This window comes from Habropoda laboriosa, unplaced genomic scaffold (assembly GCF_001263275.1).
Source record: "Habropoda laboriosa isolate 0110345459 unplaced genomic scaffold, ASM126327v1 scaffold67, whole genome shotgun sequence".
NCBI lineage: Eukaryota > Metazoa > Arthropoda > Insecta > Hymenoptera > Apidae > Habropoda > Habropoda laboriosa.
The window spans coordinates 4540987-4557327 of record NW_017100242.1 but is presented as its reverse complement, the minus strand read 5'-3'; the positions used below and the strand labels follow the sequence as shown (position 1 = coordinate 4557327).

At 33.9% G+C, this 16341-nt stretch overlaps 1 protein-coding gene and 1 long non-coding RNA gene across 2 annotated transcripts in view; both read right to left on the bottom strand.

Annotated features, from left to right (window-relative positions):
- The window catches only part of LOC108572081, a 69056-nt gene extending 67536 nt beyond the window's left edge, over window positions 1-1520 (bottom strand). Inside the window, exon 1 of the mRNA XM_017934269.1 lies at window positions 1340-1520. The gene's annotated coding sequence lies outside the window, so the exon portion shown is untranslated. The remainder of the gene's footprint in view (window positions 1-1339) is intronic.
- A 317-nt stretch (window positions 1521-1837) lies between these two features.
- Window positions 1838-14944, bottom strand: LOC108572050. Its single transcript, XR_001891381.1, has 3 exons — window positions 14782-14944; window positions 2866-3923; window positions 1838-1934 (listed from the first exon to the last, which is right to left on the bottom strand). It is a non-coding gene; the product is annotated as an uncharacterized LOC108572050 (long non-coding RNA).
- Between the last annotated feature and the right edge of the window lie 1397 nt (window positions 14945-16341).

Below are 16341 nucleotides of genomic sequence, written 5' to 3'. Positions count from 1 at the left end.
TTCTACCTTAATTTAGTCGTCAATTTTACCCTTTGCACGCATCCGCCTTAATTTAATAAACCGAATTTTTAAACGACACGGCCGAAACAACAAATTTTGCGGTCTTGGTTTAAAAATTTACACACACGTTACCTACTAAAATCTGCTGCAGCGAAAGGGTTAAAAGAACCTGAAGTTAGACGTTTGGATACCAGAATTTCAAAAAAGAAAATTATGTTCAACTACTTGAGAACTAAACGAGCGAAAACGAAACGTTAAATGTTACTTTGTTGCGTTTCAAGTAGGACCAGGCAGGATCAGGTAAACCATCTCTGCAATAGTCGTTGGTTTATTAAGATCTAAAACGTCTTTCGGCATCAGAGATACTAAAGGAGGCCAGTAATTGGCATTTGGTATGAAGAAAGTAACAGCTCTAGATAACTGAACAACTGCGCTAGAGGACTTTGAGTAGCGACGGAGCTGCGGGGTTCAGGGTTCTTCAGACACGTTTTCCCGTTAACTGATCACGCCGATGTTTTACACATATATTATTTCGTTAGGAATTAGAACGATTTTAAGGGGGTAAAATCGAAAAAATTCGAATTTCAAGAACGAGAACGATCCTAATATAGTCACATGCGTAATTTTACTGTTAACACAGCGAACACTTGCGTGAGTAATCGAAACTTTCATCTCCAGGAAAAGCATACTTCAATCGTCATAATTAAGTAAAGCGACGAAGACGGAAATCGTCGAGTAATGCACAAAAAATTCAGAGGAATCAGAGTACTTTTTATAATTGAACATTGTAGAATTTTAGTCATTTTTAATTTTTAATGTGATACTAATATATCAAATATCACATTACTGTACCAGATTTACAAGATTTCGTTTCACCTTTGAAATCTAATATACTCTATAAAATTATTCAAAATTAGTCTTAATTCTGAACATTGTTCGTATATAAAATACTTTCTATAGTTTCCCATGAAAAAAAAACTATTGCACTACCACTAAAAAAAAAAAATAAAAATAAAAATGAATGCTTGTTTACTAAGAAATAAAACCTCAGAAAACTATCACTTTCGTAACTTCTAAGAACGTTCGATATTCCCTTGAACAATTTACTCAGCTTCAGATCTCTGACAAAATTAAAAGAAAAAAAATTAATCATTCCCTTTCATATGACGATTCCCTTGCATCCCAAATCAAGATAAAATATTACAAAACCACGGATACTTTAATTTTCCCTAATAAATAATAATAACAACAATTAACAAGCTACACACGAAGTGAAACAAAGAGATAAGATTTTGAACGTTGCACAAGTAAATCTACTAGTACAGGAAAAACAACTTACCGGTAATGACGTCAGCTGTGGAAGGTAAGCCGGATCTTGAATTCCCCCCACGAGAAGTCGATCCGTGCGAGAATAATTCACCGTTTCAGTCTGGAGTGAAAATCACGTACATGTGCGCGCGCTATCACGCACACATACGTACACGTGCACATATGTGAGAATACCAACCAATCTATTTATAAATTCTATATCGATTTTAAAAACTTTTGCGGAACACGCTACTCCACATTATACTGTACGTCGCGCGAACTTCTGCTTCTCTCACAGGCTATTCCTTACACAGGCCTCTTTCTTTTTCCTTATCATTTCCCTTTTGCTTCCACTATTCACACTGTCCTCTTCATTTCTTCGTTGTGTGTCGTTTCTCCTTCTCCTTCTCCTTCTCCTTCTCCTTCTCCTTCTTCCTCTCCTTCTCCTTCTCCTTCTCCTTCTTCCTCTTCGTCTTCGTCTTCTTCTTCCTCTTCTCGTTCACCCCTCTTTCTTTCACACGTTCACACTTTCATGAATTCTACACAATTCGATTATCGTACACTCGCAACACAACTTAACCGACGTTTGAAATTTCTTTCTTGCGCTGTTGCTCCAGCGACGTTTTCTGCAGATAACAGTTGGAAAATCAAGAAATTAGTATTTGACGATGTTTGCGCCGTTACCGCTATAGTCGAATATATGGACGATATGTAAAGGGAGACGGGAGAAACAGCAGCACGGTTCGTATTACCTTCTTAGGAGCAGGAGAGAAAGAACTTCGATTGTAGGGTCACGGAAAATTTGAATCTGAGTTTTCTGTAAACTTAGACGTTGGATTAAGCTTGTTCGAACGAAAATCGAATTTTCTTTCTTTTTTTCTTAACGATATTGCTGAATTGTATTGATTCCCGACGTGAAACGAAGTTCAAAACTTTACTGCAGTTCTATTAACGAAACTTTTCTTCGTTTGTGATAATTAAAATTTTTTTTGTATTTAAATAAGCAATTATTCGGCTGTGTACAATATTTAAAGTAAACCTGACAATCGCCGCTCGTGTATCAAAGATATCCTATAATTTCGACTGCATAAAAAATTCGAAGAAAAACAGCTAATGTCATTTTGGATACCGATTCTCTCGATACATGTTTTTAGGAAAGTATACCTTCATTATTGTGGGGGAACGCGACGCGGCTTCTACACGACAAATTCTTTTTTGCATTATCCTCCCGTCAACATTTTTTAATTCCAATGTCTCACAATTCGATCATTTATTTACAAAAAACATTTTTCGGTTTTCAAGTGAGAAAAAGATTCTTTCTTGACAAGCAAAATAAAATATAAACATGTGAGTTACGTCCGTTTCAGAGAGAGAGAGAGAGAGAGAAACAGAGGAAACGAGATGAAATGAAAGCAAATAGAAGGAAGGAAGGGAGAGTGGGAGGGACAGAAGGAGAAAGGGTGGGGGATAAGAAAAGGTTAGTCGCGAAATATACCGCGTTGCCCTCGCTTGCGAATAACCAATTTTGTCGTTCTTTTTTTTTTTTAACCAACTAACCCTATCACCGATTAGGCGGAGCACGTTGCACTCCACTTGTTCTCACAACTTCCGGTACAGCTGTTCGCACAAAGGTCCACATATCTTTCAGTGCCCCGCTGCTCTCCACGAGAGTCTTGCTGGCTTCTATCTCTCTGTCTCCCGCTTTCTCTTTATCTACTAGCACTCACAATCAGTGCGGGTATACCACGTAAAAACACAATTGCTTGAAAATCTCATCACTGCCACGTGGCTCATGCTCAACCTGCACACTATATTCCACACGCGATCTTTCGTTGGAGTTAAAACCATTGTCATTTCCACTCTTGTTACCGGTACTAGTGACGTGTATACTGTTGCTGCCGTTACTTCTACTACTGCTACGACACTCGTTATCACTCCCACTATGATGTAAAGTTATCGACAAACTTGCTTTCATCGCGGTCCTATTGTGTCGTCGTCGATGAACCGTTATATCGCGTAGTTTCACCGAAAGCAAGGTTTCTTCGCTCGTTGCTTGCCTGACTAGAGCACAGTGCGTGCAAGACACACGCACTGTGCACGCTTCCCGAACACGTGAACCAGCGCCGCCACCAGTAAGAAATAGGATGACTTTCAAGATGGCAGGACGAGAAACACAAACACACGTATACACAAGAGCTGGCGGCCGCACTTACACAACCTTCTTCACGAGACTCGACGACGACGACGGCAGGCTGGCTATTGCGCGAAAGATAATCGAATCAATGTTCTTTTCTTCTTCTGAAAATTTATGCCATTCAATTTTCTTTTTACCACCACCATTTCCGGCACTATTCTTCTTCTTCTTGTTTTGCGTGTGTTTTCTGTGTTTCGTTTCCGTCCGTCTTCTCTGGTAAAAAAAAAAGCTTTCGTGTCGTAGAGGAATTGGTAGTTGTGTATCTTCCTCTCCTTACTGTTCAACCATAGTTTTCAGCGATTACATGAGTTATTCCGTGTAGTAGGTATCGGAATATATTTCATCGTTGGGCGTTACTTCGTTCTTGTATCTCTATTAGTGAGGTGACAATGGCAGCAACGACAATAGCCCGGCAGTGTTCCTATAAAACAAAACGTAACTTGTTAATATTTTTTTATTTATTACTATGTTAAATATTTTAACATTATGATTATAGAATTTCAAGATTAAACGGTGATTACCGATTATCTCAGGTGAGAGGAATAGTGAACGGTATCGTTAGAAATTCGTTAAAATACATTTAATACATGAACGTAATTTATCACGCGTATTTTAATTTATAACTACCTCGATATCAGTCTAAACTGGTTATTTTACATTGAACAATAAAGTCAATACTATGATAAATGGAAATCTTCTGAATTATAAATGCTATACGCTAATATATCATGTCGAAAATGAATATTCATTTATAATATTTATTAGTAATAGTTATATGTGTTGGTGATTATGAAAGTGATCTTAAAATCTAAAAAAATTGAATTTAATATTGGTGTATCGATTTGCGTTGCAATAATGTAGAAGCATTTTTGCAAAATAGTCGAAAATTGAACTCAACTGAACCTAAATATCTCGAAACGAAAAATATATACATACATATATGACAGGGCCACTTTCCTGATCATCTGCACACGCGATTTCCTAAAAATTCGTTAAACTTTGACCATGTTTTTCATCTATCCTATAAAATAGTAATATTTGTAATCAAAGAATGAAATTTATAAATTACGTGTAATTTATCCAAATAAAACGCTATCTCTTTCAAATTTAAAAGAGATAGAAGTTAAGAAACTGTGTGCAATTCAGTTCTTAAAGGTGTAACGAGATACAACGTAAGTATAATGTAATGAACATCTTTCTAACGAGATAATTTTTGTTTAGAAGCATATGAATTAACGATTAGAGTTTTCTCGCAAACGTAATTTTTCACGTAACATTCTTCTCGAACAATCGATATTTTATAAATCATTAATGACTATAAATAAATAAATTTCTTAATCAACTATATAGAAAAAAAAACTACTTCCGTTTCGTTTAAACCACAAAACAAACTTGAAAGATGTAAAAAACTTTCTTGATGTACATTTGAAAAAAGATCACGTTCGAAATAGAAATATGCCATCGAGCATACAATAGAAATGACTAATGTTCCTGGTAGAGCATACTGCTGAAGTTACTGTACATATAAATTGCACACGCTGCATCGAAAATTGACTCTTATAGTACCAGTAACAGAATATGTTCTGTTAGGTAATTATAAGTGATAAATAATTTTTGTCTATTAAGGTGCATTAGATAATATTAGTATCTTGAATACGTTTAACCTTTCTATAGATCTTTAAAGTAAGAATAGAGGTCTTTTACCTTGCAAAATAAAGGTATAGCTATGTTGCGTGAAGTATTAGTGGCGCATTTATAAGACTTGACTTATGAAAGATTACGAAACGACACAACGTTCGGCCAAAAAGATGGATGAACAAACATACACACTCGCACGCGCGCACACATACATACATACGTTACATTAAAACGCTTTCGTAACGAGATATAAGGATAAAAATTTTACTCATAAACAAACTAAATAAACTGATAATAAAAAAAAAAGAAACTAATAAAAATATAAGGTGACAATTTAGTATTGGAATATTTAATTTGTTGTATACGTAATAATGAAATAACACTGGCTACAGGGAAATTATAACAATTATCTTATTAAAAATAATAAAACACTAAGCCATATCAGTTTCAACATAATTATTAATATGTTTAATAAATATTTAATTTATTGAATAATTTCTCGTCTTGTATAATTTTTACTGAAAATAGTAATTCTATCTTTATGCTATTTGTAACGTTAGACATCACATGATGTTATCTACAAATTACCTCAGTGTTAAATATTGACTTCGGAAATAAACATAATTCCAGTAACATACATTCATTATTCCTTGGCCTCCCAGTATATTATACATTACTATTATTTAATAATACTGTAGAATTCGTATGTACTTTATACAAAAAAGAAAATCATCATTATCAATCAGTTAGTGTTAATATAATTTAACATTTTTTCACGAAAATGGTATATTATTTGAAACAATATATATTTGGAACTGAAAATTGTTAAGCAATTTCAGCGCAGAAAACACTTGTTCACGTTTCAAGTTTCAAAATTCATACAGATAATTTCTAATCATTTAAATTTGATTGTACAATTTATGAATACTTTCTCTTTATCGTGTAAAAGTTCAATTTTAAATATGTTACATTTATAAAATGCCTAATTTCTTGCAACATTCACTCTGTAACTAAGTTTTCTTCAATTTATTTATTTGTTTCTTATTAAATAGAATATAAAATTAGCACAAGACGTCACATAAGTTTGTCACATAAAACAGTAAAAAGTAAAAAAAAAAGGACTGAAAAAATTTGTTAAGTTTCTCTTCTTAATCTTTACATATACTTAATCTACAGTATACGTTAATGTTTTAACACTTTATTAAAGAGTTATTTTTACATGTTGCTACTCAACGGATTTACATGTTAAATTTGAGCCTATGCAGATAATACAAAGCACATGGTTTCTAGATTTGCCCTCCACGAACATGTAAAGTTTTATCGCAATCAACGTTTGACGCATCGTGAATATACAGGATGTACGCATTATTACTAGTCAGCGCTTTCCCGTAAATGGTAAGTATATGGGAAAAAATGGAAAAGGAAAAAATTGTACCAATACAATTGCATATGTCAATTTTTTATATTTGCACTATTTAAAAAAAAAAAAAAAAAAACCGAAGCTAACCTTTAATTGTTTATATGGAATGCAACATATTTTTTGGATGACATAAAAGCGAATGTCGATACGAATTCAGCCATGTGTGACACAATGACCTTCGAAGTCAAACAAGATCAGAAATGAAAGAAATTATTTAAACAGTTTGAACTTTTATTTTGATTACATTCGTAATAAATATGTATCATATATACTTTCTCTTCTATCAAATAATGAGGCATCACGATAAGATATTATGAAACTTTAAATTTGAAAAATTCGACACTACTTGTCATTTTAAAATACGAAATTGTAACAAGGCAGATGTTCTTTACTGTTTCGTCTGAGTATACTAAAACTACATACGCATTCAGAATAATGAATAGGTCTGTACTACGGAAAACGTAAGTAAACATTCCGACAGTCACTAAAAACAATACGACTGCACGCGTTATGTAGTCTTATCAATAAGACATACTTGTAAATACAGTATTACGAAATGTTCAAAATATTTCTTTCGTTCCCGACCTCGTATGACTTTGAAGGTCATTGTGTCACACATGATTGAATTCATTTTACCGTCGCTTTCATTCCATGTAAAAAAATATATAGCATTCCATTTGAAATATTAAAGGTGACCTTCGTTTTTCGAAAAATAGTGCAAATAGAGAAAATTGACATATGCTGTTGTGTTGGTTATAAAACACCGTAAAATATCTTCCTCTTTCATTTCATTCCTATACCATTCACGAAAAGAAAACGCTGACTTGTAATAACGCGAACACCCTATATACGCCTTAGACCGCGGTCACACTGAGCGTTGAAGCAACGAACGTTGCGACGGACGTTACACATTAAACTTTCGCTCGTAGAATTTTTCAGAAATGTTACATTTTCTTTCAATAATTTTATTTACTTACTTTCATCGTTTGATGTTTTTCGTTTTTTAAAAGGAGAAATACAAATTTTGCGAAAATATTATTTTAACGATATCCTAACCTCAAAAAAAAGGAAGTAGGAATCGAATTTTATCTGATGATATCGCGTCAACATAATGGGAACAATGTCTGCCCTCAAATTATAAGAAACATTTTATACTCTGCTCAAATATGTGACAGAACTGCGAGGAAGAAACCTTTTGTATAAAATAAATAATACGAACAGAGAGAAACGACTGAAATTCACCAAAATATATTAAAATAAACCGATGGAATTTTGGAAAAATATTTGGTTCAGATGGAAAAAAATTTTGTTTGGTGAAAACCTGATATTGAGCGTGAGTAAAAAAATCATCGACCGAGTGTTAAGCATGGCGGACAACATGTAATGGAATGGGGGTGTATCGCATACAATGGTGTTGGGAATATAGTGTCTATTGATGGGAATATAAATGGCTGACAAGTACATCGAGATGTTACGAGCTAATTTACAAGAAAGTGCTATTAAATTGGGCATGAAAGTAACGTAATACTACTTTCAGCAAGATAATGACCTGAGGCACACCGCTAGAACAATAAGAGAATGGTTGTTATACAATGTCCCTAAATAGTTGGTTACACCTCCGCAAAGTCCGGATATCAACCCAATTTATTAGATTTGAAAATATTGCAAATACGGAAAAGAAAAATATCTAATCAAACTGATCTACAAAAGGTGCTGCTTTCAGAAGAACGATAAAAAATATCAAAGGAAATTGCACAAAAATTGATGGAATCTATGCCGAGAAGAGTGGAAGCCATTATTGAAGCTGCAGGGATGCACACAAAATACTAATTGTAAGTACAGTGCAGAATCTAAATAATTATAAACTTACCGTTGTAATAATAAGTGTACAAATACTTTTTTGACTCTCAAATTTTTATATTTGTTGTATTACTTTTTCTATAATGCATTATTATAAATTGTTAATGAACACATTAATTCTGTATATAGTAGACTATTAATGGAAACAGTTTTTGTTAACGTATCATTTGTTTGTATAAGGTTATTGAAAAAAGCCAGGTGTATAAACACTTTTTGACCCACTGTATGTAACTCATGTGTGTTCCGAATATTCTTGAATTGAATTTTGAAAATCTTATAAAGTTTATATGGTTTTTAAAGAAGGAAATTGCATTTATCAGGAAAAACAAGAAAACCAGTAGTATATCGTATTACACAACTTTAATAAGGCATTGAAACAGATGGTGCACAATTGCAATGTTAAAAACACTTTACATTCTCAAAAGCTACTAAATAAAGATTTTTTAACAACGCAAATATAAATAACAAGTACACGCAAATAATTTTTGTTAAATAAATAAGATCTACTATTAAACGACAAATCGCTAACAATGACCGACAAAAATTGTGTTCTATCCCAGAGCACGTTATTCTCGTTAGTATTATAACTAATAATAACCAGTATATAGCAGTGTGTAAAGCGTACAAGAATTAATTCCATTCCCGCTGAATACATTCCATCCGAATTATTATTATCTTGCTAAACCTAGAACGGTCGATAGCTCCGCTGTCGTTGTGACTCCAAGTCGAGCCGAGTCGAACCGAAAAGAGTCGACTTAAACCGAACTGAACTGTAGTTTTGTAGCGCGTCAACGCGTAAAAAGGGCGAGTGCGAAACGATAGATCATACCAATGAAAGGACTGCGTGCTTCATCTGGGAACTCTTTCGCTCATTCCATCTTCCTTGTAATTATGTTAACCAACGCGGTGCAACATGTTTTACTTTTTTTTTAAATTCCAACTTTTTAATACTTTTCAGGTTTAAGGAGAAAAAGATACAGATGAATAACTTACAAAAACACTACTACTAAACATAAAGTATACTGTATAAAGTATTTTGTGCACCATATACATTCGAAAGTAATAAAAAATTTGTTAAATTTATTTCTAAGAATATCTATAGTTTGTACGTATTGGTTGTAACATTAAAATGTAATTCCAAGCACACGCTTTAACGTACATATAGATTATAATTCGTATTTTTAAGCATCGAAAGGTTTACTTTTAAACGATATTTGCAAATGTGAATACTATTGAAGTATTTAGAACTGTATCAATTCTGTTTATTCGCACAATGGATATAGATTTTAGTGACATGCATAGAACGATTGTTAATTTTCACAAATAATTTATTAATTTTTCATATCTACAAGAATAACATGTAACATAGGAGTGCTACAATCACACAGATCATTTTTACGCGTACAAGAAAATTTTCCTGAAGTTTTCATCCTATATGTTGTACCTTCTACGTTAAACTTACATACATATATGCACAATGGTCATTATAGGAAACGAGAAAGAGTAGCTAAACCTACGAAAAACAAAATCCTAATAATCGTACAGTTTTATTGTGTATTTAATATTATTCGTATAGTAAGGTGCGTTATACAGGGTGCCCCAGCATAAAGCGAACACCTATGTAAATATCTCCATTGTTTTTAACGATATTAGAAATGTTTAAAACACAATTTGAACAATTTCGAAGGAGGAATTACCGTGGAAGGATTTTCGTTTACGATCACTGTTTTTAATTTTTTCAAGGTCACCCATCGTTGTCACAGAGAAGCATATACTTCTCTCTATTATATCTTGTAGCGGATATTAAGATGCGTTCAAACATGCTTGAGTTGTGAACTTGGGATGACCTTGAACGCCAAAAGAAAAAAAAAGTGATCAAATTCCAAGCAGTCTTAGGATGGTACGTGAACTTACTGTTTATGTTATAAATGCTCATAGTGATGTCTCCACTTGGGGGGCGATACACTTTCTAAACCCAGCTGTCACGGATTGTGATCCTCTTTCAATTATTTCTGGCGTGATAACAGCACAAGCTCTAATTATTCATAAGCAGCCTTTACTCAAGTACTCAATGAAATATTCCCAAATCATTGGATTGTACAAGAAACACACACACACACACACGCGCGCACGCGCGTACGTACACAACAGCTGGCTGCACTTAAAAACAACCTTGACGAGTTGACGACTATTGTGCGATAATAGATAATCGAATCAATGTTATTTTATTCTTCGGAAAATTTTTTTTTTCTTTTTTTTTTTGCATCACCGTTACACCACTTCCGGCACTACTCTCATTTTTCCTTTTGCGCGTGTTTTCGACGTTTCATTTCCATCCGTCCTCTGGTGAAAAAAAAAAAGACAAAAAAGAAGATAAAACTTCCCAAATTGTTGGATTGGACGTAATAGGCGTAAGTATGTACGTCTTTTGCCTAGGCACGTTCGCCGGATCTTACGACACCATTAGACTTTTTTTTTCTTCAGAGAAATCTAAAAGAAGATGCTTACCGACAACAGCAACCACTGCCATTCTCTACCAGACGACATGGTAAATCGCAATAATTAAAAAGCTAGCGCTGTTGCTGTCACGTCAGAAACAATTGGAAGAGTATGATAATCCGTGATTGCTCGTTTTAGAAAGTGTATCGCCGGCGAACGGAGACCACTTTGAGCATTTATAACATAAACACAGCAAGTTCCTACGACTAACTTGGAATTTCATCACTTTTTTCGGTATTCAAGGTCATCTCAAGGTCATAATTCAGATATGTTTGAATGCACCTTAATATCCGCTACGAGATGCAATAGAAAAAAGTATATTCTTTCGTGCAAACGTTACCGGTGACCTTGAAAAAATTAGGGAAAAAAGGAATAATTTCCTTACAAGATATTCCTTCTTCGAAATCATTCAAATTGTGGTTAAAAAACATTTCTAATATCATTAGAAACAGAGTAATGTCTCTGCACTGTATAAGGTAATATAGACTTCATTATAAACATTATGTGTTCTTTCATTAATATTGTCAAGAGCAAGAATAAGTAAACTTCCTTTTTTATCTGATAAATGGAGAGATAAAATCCACCCCCTCCTCCGAACATAGTAAGGTTCAACCATATTTGTATATACTGCGAATAAAACAGAAATTAACAAGTACGGAAATATACACTTCCCTTTACGTTAAAATACAATTGGTAGTGAAGTATAAATTTTAGTCGTATGAACAAAACCGCGTAAAGACGTGTGTTCGAAATGAAGTCAAATTTAATAATTACCAACAATTTTTCTGTCTAATATATTTTATAATATTTCGAAAACTATCGCACGTTTTTTGTACGCTCTTGAATATAACTACATGGTATTAAATATACGTCCGACAGTAATTTTTCAAAAATATACGTTACCATTTACTCATGATATCTTGTACATTCCCTCAAACCAGAATCAATGGCAAAAGAAAAAATTAAAAAGTTCTAATATACGTATATCCTAATGAACTTGGAATATCACTATAGACAGGAAAGATACCACGAAGTGTATTAAAAATTCCACAAAGCATGTTTAATTCGAAACACTACATTCATTTGGAGCACAAAATTCGAGATGTATACAATTCCACCTAACTTTATGCACGTTAATCCATTTGAAAATATATGTAATCTTAATTTTCACATACTTTTTTAAATTTAAATTTAAAAAAGCAATGCTGTGCTTTGATAAGGAACTTGATAAGGGAAACAATGTCTGTCAAGAAAATACAGTCAAGGAATAATCGAAAATATATGAAATTCAAATCGAATACGAAAATTGCCATAAATCGAAATTTAAATCGAAGAAGCGGGGTTTGCACGAATAGGAAATAACAAAAAACAAAGTTGAAACAGAAAAACTGCGTTTTGTTTTTCAAAAAAAAATTGTGCTTTGTATGAGTAGTAAATCGTAAGAAGACAGAATCAACGAATTACATTTGATATAGGTAAGTAAAAAATTTTAAAAATTAAGATAAAGATAAAGCTTTCATAAATTAATAACTTTGTCCTATGTTTAAAAATATTATAAAAAATGAGATTTATAGTACTTTTTTCACATAAACTTTTGTTACATTACAAATTTCAGCACATTTGTTACACTTCAAGTGTTAACGATGTAAAAGTCAGAAATTTAAGCGAGAAAATTTAAAAATTTGAAATGAGAAGTTAAGAAAGATAAATTTAGAGAGAAAGATAACTGAAGCAAGTTAATAAAAGAGTTTGCTGCAATGCAATGAAAACAACACATTTATTACGCGCCGTATACTTTGCAAATTCAAGACAAATGTAAAAAAAAATATCAATACGGCAACATCGAATTGCTCTTCTCGATCAACGTACTTCACAGATAACTGATAAGGTATTCGATCCTTGTATGATTCACTTACATAACAGTGGGCGTGTACTCAAAATTAAATAGTCGAAATCCTCGGACGTGATTTTTAAGGCAGTACAAAAATAAGTATTAAAATTTTTTAGATTTCATTCGCAGAGAAACAATATCAATGGAGTCTATCAATACCAATGTCAATATCAATATTGTATATATCACAATGTATCACAAAGTGGAAGTCTTCAAGTTGAATCGATTGAAAAATGCATCTAAGCCTAAATGTCACTAACATTAAATAATAAAAGTGGAAACGTGGTAAAGAATGTTTTAAAGAAATGTTTTTGTACACCGATGTATGTGCGCCGCACCGATGTACACGGGCACATATTGATTACAAACGTGTAGTGACTGCCTAATAAAAGAGAAAAGGATTTTAACGAAAGATTTACACAAAGGATAACAATTAGCGCGTTCTTATTACTGACTACAATGTCGTGAACCATTGATTTCATTGGCTAATTAAAACATAATATAATCGTTTATATGGAGATACTGTAACGAAAACAAGGTTGATATAATGTAAAAGAACGAGCACGTCACTATGGTTCAACAGTGGTGTTCGGGTTCGCTTGTTCTCTAGTGGTAAACGTTATGAGAAACGCGAGGAAAGACGATCGAGTTATAATTCATCTATCCTTGATACGTGTAACAATATTTTTAAGACATGTAACAATTATATAACATACGTACGATTTTGTTCGTTAATTAATCACACGCTGCGTTGTTATCTCTTCAAGTTCACACGAAAAGTGGCCGGAATAACATATCGCATATTATTAGATTCGCTATTTCAGGATCTTGAATACTCTCCAGCACGCTCCCACACTGCTCCGGTCACCATTATAAAATGCGATTCTTGAGTAGCAATAAAAAAACCTTTACTCGCCGGTGAGCACAGAAGAGCACACGGTACAATATCGTCAAAACATAGTAAAGTCCGTAGAAACAACACCTTTACAATCGTCAAAGACAAAAGGAACACGACACACAGAGTCTAAATACGCAGGCAGTCAGGTATAGTGATATAGCACAGAAAAATAACAGAAATAACACTAGGTCGGTAACTTCAAGACACCATGAAACACCACGTAAACACGTTATTCTTGATAATCTTAAAACACGGTTCAAGTACGTGTAAATGATGAAGACACCGAGAACTGCAAGAAACAGCAGAGAACGTGTAAAATGCCCGGAGAGCCAGAGAACGTAAAACAAGAAAACTACCACGCCACGGATAAACGAATCGATGAGTGACCGCGAACGAACGAATGACCGATTAGAACACACTTTAAATGTTGAAGATGAATGTTACGATCGACGGACAGCACATAATATGACGGAATTATTCTTGGCTACAATGCTATCAAAATGCATGGTTTCACTAATTACACTTTGTAACACCACTACATAACTGTTTAGGCCTAGATACAGGTGCAGAAGTTTTCTCTCTTTTTCCATTGCACTTCTTCCTGTTTATCCTATCCGAAAAATAAACGGAATAAATGGAAAGAGGCGGTGAAAGAGAGGGCAGAGGGGAGATGAAGAACAAAATGCATTTTATAATGTAAATTAACAGTATACGTACAAATATTCTAACTAATATGAGAGAATGAAAAGGATAAATTACACACATTTACACATATTGTTCAAAAGGAAACTAGAAGGAAAGAACCATGTGTGTGTGTGCGTGTGTGTGTGTGTGTGTGTGTGTGTGCGCGCGCGCCCCTGTATGTGTGCATGTACGTGTGCGCGCATATGTGCACTAAAAAAGAAAGAAAGAAAGCAAGAAAAAGAACCCGAGGAATATGTTTTGATAATTTTTCTTGTACACCAACATTTCTTTTGTCGATCACTGGTCGTTAAGAGTTTACACTCCTTAGAGGAGTTTAACACGAACAAGAACGTATCGGTTAATTTCACCACACATTTCTCTCCTCTTACCCGAACTAGTCCGTGATATTCCTAAGCGGCGACCGCGATGATTAAAAAACACTCGCGTTTTACATTCGCGCCCCAACGAAGGGTAGTCGAAAACGTACGGTCAGTCCAACGTTTTCAGGGCCGCCAGGTTAACGTCACGAAATCCACCGACACAACCATAGATCCAAACGGTGGACGGACGGACGTAAGGACGGACGGCTGGCTGGCAGCAAGCAAGGCGGAATCGCAGAGAGGTCCGGGGGAAGGGGCATTGAATGTGACGGGGTAAGGGTAAAGTTTCTGGATACGGGGCAGGTGGGGTCATAAGGGACCGGGGACGTATGAGTTGGAGTGGGGTGAAAACGAACGAGAACGAGCGAGCAACCAAACCAACCGACGACGTAGCGTCGCGGGGGACGGAGGTCTACGCTAGCTCAGGACCGTTTTATTCTGGTCCTAAAGGTGCCACTACTCATCTCCTTGCTCATTTTTCTATTTTCTTTGCCATTTTCACGTATATTATTGTAATGCTTATTAAACAGTCGATTTGCGTATGCGCAACGTACGTAAAATTTCTAATACAGCAAACAAATGAAAAATACGGAATGCTTATTTTGCATGTTAACGGCACGCCGAAAAGAGAAACACATACATACATACATATGTATGTATGTGTGTACACCTCAAAAGATCTCCACGACTTAAAGGCGATAGTTTAGAAACAAAATCTAGTGAAATTCGGTGAAGAATCTGAGTCTGCTTATTATTAGTAGTTACATATTACTGTTCCATACGGTTTAAATACGGTCATTTACGTGATTTCAACGTAAAATTAGAATTTTTAAATTGTTTTTATTATACATACAATAAAACGTATTTTATGTTTTATAATTTCATTTGAAATGTGATTTTTTTAGAAATCTATAAATAATGATCTATACTTATTAAAAAAATGTAATAAACATGCGGAGTACTAAAAAAACATATTCAAAACTTCTAAAATGACTTAAAATAACAAAAATTTTCATAATTGTTCATCTAGTTATAATAAATTACTTATATATACATATGTATATATGTAGTTAAGAATAAAACCTAATGGTATCCAATCATTCTGTATAATATATTAGTCAAAATGAAAGACAAATTTTATAAATATTATACTATTCTTCAATCACCAATTTGATCTAAATTTGTTACAGTTATTACAAAACAAAAAACAAATATTGTTATTTATTGTTAAGTATCAACGTGTGCATTGAATTCTTGTTTATTCATCGCTTTTATATGCATACATATGTACATATATACATACACACATATCTTACTAAAGGTAACATATCCACCTTATAATGCAACGCTACATATGTATTTGAATGAAATTTATTTTTAAGTGCTTTTGCAGTCACGTTTAATTTCTAATAATAATAAAATTATTTTATATCGAATGTATACGCAATGTATACTAAACCAGTATGTACGGCACTGCATTGGGCACAAGCAAACTCGCTGCCTTTACGGCCGGGTAGAAGGGAAGAGATGGGTTGGGAAGGGAAGAGGAGAGAAATGAAGAGAAGGGAA